Below are 6,737 nucleotides of genomic sequence, written 5' to 3'. Positions count from 1 at the left end.
CCACTCACTGTCTCTCCCCTCACTGTCTCTCCCCTCACTGTCTCCCCCTCACTGTCTCCCCCTCACTGTCTCCCCCCTCACTGTCCTCCCCCTCACTGTCTCCGCTCTCTGTTGTCTCCCCACAGTCCAGCACGAGGTGAGCATCTCTCTGACGGCCGATGGCCGCCGCCTGTCGTGCTTCACCACGGGCTTCCTTCCCGCGCTCCATCAAGGTGAACCTGGTGCGGGCCGGGCTGGTCTGGATGAGACGCACTCCCACGGGACGCTGCCCAACCACGACGGCACCTACCAGCTGCGCCGCTGGGCCGACGTGGAGCCCGGGGACCGGGGCACGCTCTCCTGCCGTGTGGAGCACCCGGGGCTGTCCGAGCCCATCGAGGTCTTCCTGGGTCAGTGGGGGGGGGGGGGGGAGAGGGAGGGGGGTTGGTGGGGTACGGAGAGGGGAAGGAGAGGGAGAGGAGCGGACTGGGTGAGAGCGGGAGGTGGGGGGGGGGGTTGTGAGGGGGTGTGGGATGGGGACAGGGGAGGGGTTGGTGGAGAGGGGAAGGAGAGTTGGTTAGAGGGGGAAGGGTGGGAGAGAGGAGTTGAGGGGGTGAGTGAGACGGGAATGGGGATGAGAGTGGGTGGGGGAGGGCGGAGTGTGAGAGGTGGTGGGGCGGTGAGTGGTGGGGGTGGTGGTGGAGGAGGGGAGGGGGTAGGGAGCCGGGACCCCGGTCTCTGTCCCTCATCCGCCTCTGTTTCTGAATCTCCGACAGTCCGTGAGTCGGGCAGCCCCGCGATGATCATCGCGCTCGTTGTTGTCGCGGCGGTGCTGGCGGTGGGCGCGTCCGTGGGGGGTGTCCTGTACTGGAAGAGAAGACAAGGTAGGAGTGGGGGGAGACTGGCTGGTCCCCCCCCCCCAGCACCCCCTCCCCTCCCCCTCAGAGACAGTGGAGGGGACGTCCTCCCCACACGACTCCAACCCCACCTCCCCCCCCCTGACCCCGGCCTCTACATTCCCCTCGAACCCCGTCTCTCCCCCCCGCCTGTCCCCCGACCCCCGCCTCTCCTGATACAGGACGTCGCGTCTCCCATCTCCTCCCCGCTCCCTCTCCCTCCCGCTCGCCCCGTCAGCCACGTTGTTCCGTTCTCTCTCCCCAGATTCAAGAGTCGGTGTGGGTGGCGGGGCGGGGCGGTTTTGGGGTGTGGGGGGGGGAGTGGGGGCAGACAACACAGTATCAGGTGTGGGGGTGAGGGTGCGGGTGGTGGCGGGGATGGGGGGTGGGTTCTAGACAACACAGTATCAGGCCCTTCGGCCCACCGTGCCCGTGTCTGCCCATCATGGACAATGCTCCCATGTGCCGGCTCTGGGCCGCTAGTTCTCTGCCTGGCAGCTCCGGCCGGACATCCATTGGGCTGAGAGTCTCTGCTCCCCCACCCCTCGGGCAGATCGGACACATCGCAGCCCCCGGGGGAGGGGGGATTATCGTCCAATCCTCCTCCCTCAAAGCGCAGCTCTGCCCGGGGCAACGTGACCGCCCGCCCGCCCCGTGACTGCATCACCCTCCGGCAACCTCCACCCCCGTGGCCCGACCCGGCAACAACACCGAGTAAATATCACTCTGCCCCCCACTCCTCCCCCGACCCCACCTCGATCTCCTCCTCCCCCTCCCTCACCTCCAACTTCCCCTCCTCCCCCTCCATCTCACCCTCCCGCTCCCTGCCAACCACTCCAACCTCCCTGCCCATGTCTCTCCCTTCCGCCTCCGACCCATCCCACCCCATCCCTTCCCCGCCTCACTTTCTCACACCTTTCCCCGCCTCCCCACCCACTCACCCCCTTCCTCCCCCTTCTCCGCCGTCCCTCGCCCGTCTCCTCCCTCCCCCTTCTCCTCCCTCCCCCTTCTCCTCCCTTCCTCCCACCCTCCCGCACCTGCCCTCTCTCCGCCTCGCTCCGCCCCCCTCGCCGCCTCCTCCCCTCCCTGCCGTTAACTGTTACCCCCCCTCTCTCATGCTGTTCCCCGCTTCCTACAACACCCCCACCCCGTCCGTCCCCCCCCCCCCCCCCGGGCGTGCTGTGGTCAGGTGTTGGCGGGGAGCCGGGTTCCCGGTGTCGGGGCCGGGCCCAGCCCTGACCTGCGGCCTGTCGTACTCTTGCTTGCCGGTCACAGCTCTGCCCGTGTCCGCTGTGTGAGTGTGTCCGGAGCTGACGGGGCAGCTGCTGAATCTGTATGTTTAGACCAGGCTGATGCGGGGCCGCGTCACTAACCGTGTGTGTGTTTTACAGCGGGGAAGAGCGGCAACGTCCCACCCAGAGTAAGTTCCCTCAGACCCCAGCTCCGCCCCTGTCCACAGTGTTACACATCCTTACTGTGTCTGTCTGTGTGCGCGCGCCCGCCTGTCCCTGCGCCGCGCCCGTCTGTCTCTGCGCGCGCCCGTCTGTCTCTGCGCGCGCCCGTCTGTGCCGGACAATAGACAATAGACAATAGGTGCAGGAGGAGGCCATTCAGCCCTTCGAGCCAGCACCGCCATTCAATGCGATCATGGCTGATCACTCTCAATCAGTACCCCGTTCCTGCCTTCTCCCATACCCCCTCACTCCGCTATCCTTAAGAGCTCTATCCAGCTCTCTCTTGAAAGCATCCAACGAACTGGCCTCCACTGCCTTCTGAGGCAGAGAATTCCACACCTTCACCACTCTATGACTGAAAAAGTTCTTCCTCATCTCCGTTCTAAATGGCCTACCCCTTATTCTTAAACTGTGGCCCCTTGTTCTGGACTCCCCCCAACATTGGGAACATGTTTACTGCCTCTAATGTGTCCAATCCCCTAATGATCTTATATGTTTCAATAAGATCCCCCCTCATCCTTCTAAATTCAGTGTATACAAGCCCAATCGCTCCAGCCTTTCAACATACGACAGTCCGCCATTCCGGGAATTAACCTAGTGAACCTACGCTGCACGCCCTCCATAGCAAGAATATCCTTCCTCAAATTTGGAGACCAAAACTGCACACAGTACTCCAGGTGCGGTCTCAACCAGGGCCGGAACAACTGTAGAAGGACAACTGTAGAAGGACCTGCGCGCGCCCGAGTGTCCTGCGTATCTGTGCACGTTTCTGCGCTGTGGCCGTCTGTGCGCGTCCCCGTACGTCTGTTGCGCGTGCCCGTGCTCGCGTGTACGCGCATGTGGCCGTGTGCGCGCCCGCCTGTCCCGTAAACTAGCCGATATATAAAGGAGGATAGTAAAGCTTTTTTTAGGTATGTAAGAGGAGGAAAATAATAGTCAAGGCAAATGTGGGTCCCTTGAAGGACAGAAGCAGGGGAATTTATTATGGGGAACAAGGGAAATGGCAGACGAGTTGAACCGGTACTTTGGATCTGTTTCACTAACGAAGAGACAAGCAATCTCCCAGATGTTCTAGTGGCCAGAGAACCTAGGGGTGACGGAGGAACTGAAGGAAATCCACATTAGGCAGGAAATAGTGTTGGGTAGACTGATGGGACTGAAGGCTGATAAATCCCCAGGGCCTGATGGTCTGCATCCCAGGGTACTTAAGGAGGTGGCACTAGAAATTGTGGACGCATTGGTGATCATTTTCCAATGTTTCTATAGATTCAGATCAATTCTGTGGATTGGAGGGTAGCTAATGTTGTCCCACTTTTTAAGAAAGGAGGGAGAGAGAAAACGGGAAATTATCGACTGATGATACAAAGCTGGGTGGTAGTGTGAACTGTGAGGAAGATGCTATGAGGTTGTAGGGTGACTGGACAGGTTGTGTGAGTGGGCGGATGCATGGCAGAGGCAGTTTAATGTGGATAAGTGTGGGTTATCCACTTTGGTGGTAAGAATAGGAAGGCAGAGTATTATCTGAATGGTGTCAAGTTAGGAACAGGGGACATACACGAGATCTGGGTGTCCTAGTGCATCAGTCACTGAAAGGAAGCATGCAGGTACAGCAGCAGTGAAGAAAAGCGAATGGAATGTTGGCCTTCATAACAAGAGGAATTGAGTATAGGAGCAAAGAGGTCCTTCCGCAGTTGTACAGGACCCTAGTGAGGCCGCACTTGGAGTACTGTGTGCAGTTTTGGTCTCCAAATTTGAGGAAGGATATTCTTGCTATTAAGGGCGTGCAGCGTAGGTTTACTAGGTTAATTCCCGGAATGGCGGGACTATCATATGTTGAAAGTCTGGAGCGACTAGGCTTGTATACACTGGAATTTAGAAGGATGAGAGGGGATCTTATCGAACGTATAAGATTATTCAGGGGTCAGACACGTTAGAGGCAGGAAACATGTTCCCAATGTTGGGGGAGTCCAGAACAAGGGGCCACAGTTTAAGAATAATGGGTAGGCCAATTTAGAACTGAGATGAGGAAAAACGTTTTCAGTCAGAGAGTTGTGAATATGTGGAATTCTCTGCCTCAGAAGGCAGTGGAGGCCAATTCTCTGAATGCATTCAAGAGAGAGCTGGATAGAGCTCTTAAGGATAGCGGAGTCAGGTGGTATGGGGAGAGGGCAGGAACGGGTACTGATTGAGAGTGATCAGCCATGATCACATTGAATGGCGGTGCTGGCTCGAAGGGCCGAATGGCCTCCTCCTGCATCTATTGTCCGTATGTCACTGCGCGCGCCCGTGTGACCCTGCGTATCTGTGCACGTTTCTGCGTATTTGTGCCCGTCTGTGCGCGTCCCCATTACCGCCCCCGGGGCCCGTGCCCGCGCGAGTCCCCGTACCTCTGTGCGCGTGCCCGTGCTCGCGTGTACGCGCCTGTGGCCGTGTGCGCGCATGTGGCCGTGTGCGCGTGTCCGGCCCTCCGCGCCTCGCTGCAGCCCACGGCGTTGCCAGTAGACGTGTAACGCCGCTCCTTCCCTCCGCAGCCTCGGAGCTCCGGGAAAACTCATCAACATCCTCTGCTCCAGCCTGAGGTAGGAACCGAGCCGGCGCCCCACCCACCCGCACCCCCACTCCCCACACCCCACACCGGGGACAGGAGGGGGGGTGTGTTAATTCCACTGTGCGGGGGATTATTCTGATGGACGGGGGGGCAGTGAGTTTAATTCCCATTGGGGGATTATCACCGGTGGGGGAGGGGGGGTTATTCCCGGCGGGGGGGGGTGGTGAATGTTGATTCCAAGTTGCGAGGGTGGAGATAAATCCGTGGGGGGAGGGGCTGCGGTTTGTGTGTTGGGGGGGGGGTTGTTTCGGTGTGTGTGTGTGGGGGTGGGTTTATTGCTGATAATTGAGGGGGTGGGTGTTTCCGGGGGGCAGTTATTCCCGGGGTGGGGGTGGGTTTATTGCTGATAATTGAGGGGTGGGGGGCGACACAGACACGACAGTGGCATTAGAGAGGCTTTTGGATTGGACGTATGGAGATGCGGGAGCGGGGGGGGGGGGGGTGACGCGCGGGAGATAGTTGGTCTTGGCGGCACGGTCGGCACAGACATTGTGGGCCGAAGGGCCTGTTGTTGTGCTGGGCTGTCCTGTGGTGCTGGGGGAGTGGGTGTTTATTCCCGGTGGGGGGCGGGGGTCGGTACTACTGCTACACGGGTGGGCTGGCGCCGCTCTGTGACCAACTCTCTCTCTCCCCCCCCAGGGCCGCCGTGTCCCGCCGCCGGTCCAGGAGCGTCGGTGGAGAGCGGGACAAGTTTGCGGGGTTTCTGCTTTGGGGGGCGGGGGGGGGGGGGACTGTAATCGTGGGGTGATGGGTGAGCAATGAGCGCATCCACAGCTGGTTTGGTGATTTGGACTTTGCGCTTGTCTCTCTGGGTCGCTGCTCATTTACTGACTGCACTGGGGGGGGAGGGGCTGCTGCTTCCCATAATGTTCCTGCAATGACGGGGTTCAGTGGGGAACAGTCCCGATCAACATCTGGTGGCAATCACAGCTGGAGCGTTGCAGCGCTGGTTGACCCGAGGCCGGAGCCGGTCGGGGGGCGGAGTGGGAGGGAGGGGTTCCTGGCGTTGAGGTGACAACATCACCCGTGGACTGTGAGGGGGGGGGGTGATCAGGGAAGGTGATTCATTGCTGGGGGAGTGATCAGGGAATGTGATTCTTTGCTGGGGGGGCGTGGTCTGCTTCACTGTCGCGACATAAATGTTCAATAAAGTCCAGTGTGTTCTCCAGCAGCCGGACCGTGGCTGCTTGTGGTGGTGATGGGGGGGGAGGGGGTCACGGGCATTGGGAGGGTGGGGGTCACTGGCCTTGGGGGAGTGGGGGGCATCAAGGGCTTTGGGTGGGGGTGACGGGCATTGAGAGGGTGGGGGGTCAAGGGCATTGAAAAGGTCGGGGTCACGGGCATTGAGAGGGTGGGCGTCACGGGCATTGAGAGGGTGGGGGGTCAAGGGCATTGAGAGGGTGGGGGTCACGGGCATTGAGAGGGTGGGGGTCAAGGGCATTGAGAGGGTGGTGTCACGGGCATTGGGAGGGTGGGGGGTCAAGTGCATTGAGAGGGTTGGGGGTCACGGGCATTGAGAGGGTGGGGGTCAAGGGCATTGAGAGGGTGGGGTCACGGGCATTGGGAGGGTGGGTTAATTGGCTTGGTAAAATTATCAATTGTCCCGAGTGTGTGTAGTATAGTTTCGTTCTTCGTTTAGTTTAGAGATACAGCGCGCAAGCAGCCACTCCGTCCCACCGTGCCCATGGGCATTGGTAGGGCGGGCCCAGTTGGACACGCCTTGGGAGGGGGTGGGGAAGGTGCCGCGACATCCGTGACCGGGAGAGCGCGGACGGTGGAGCAGCGGTAGAGTTGCTGCCT

The 6,737-nt window shown here is 60.2% G+C and overlaps 1 pseudogene across 1 annotated transcript in view; it reads left to right on the top strand.

Moving 5' to 3' along the window:
* LOC144603231 (class I histocompatibility antigen, F10 alpha chain-like) overlaps positions 1-5,897 on the top strand; it is a 1,654,937-nt pseudogene extending 1,649,040 nt beyond the window's left edge. The window contains exons 7-8 of the transcript XR_013548566.1: positions 4,861-4,908; positions 5,577-5,897. The product of XR_013548566.1 is annotated as a class I histocompatibility antigen, F10 alpha chain-like (transcript). The remainder of the gene's footprint in view (positions 1-4,860; positions 4,909-5,576) is intronic.
* Positions 5,898-6,737: the final 840 nt, after the last annotated feature.

This window comes from Rhinoraja longicauda, chromosome 19 (genome assembly GCF_053455715.1).
Source record: "Rhinoraja longicauda isolate Sanriku21f chromosome 19, sRhiLon1.1, whole genome shotgun sequence".
Taxonomy (NCBI): Eukaryota; Metazoa; Chordata; class Chondrichthyes; order Rajiformes; family Arhynchobatidae; genus Rhinoraja; species Rhinoraja longicauda.
This window is presented reverse-complemented; position numbering and strand designations above follow the sequence as displayed.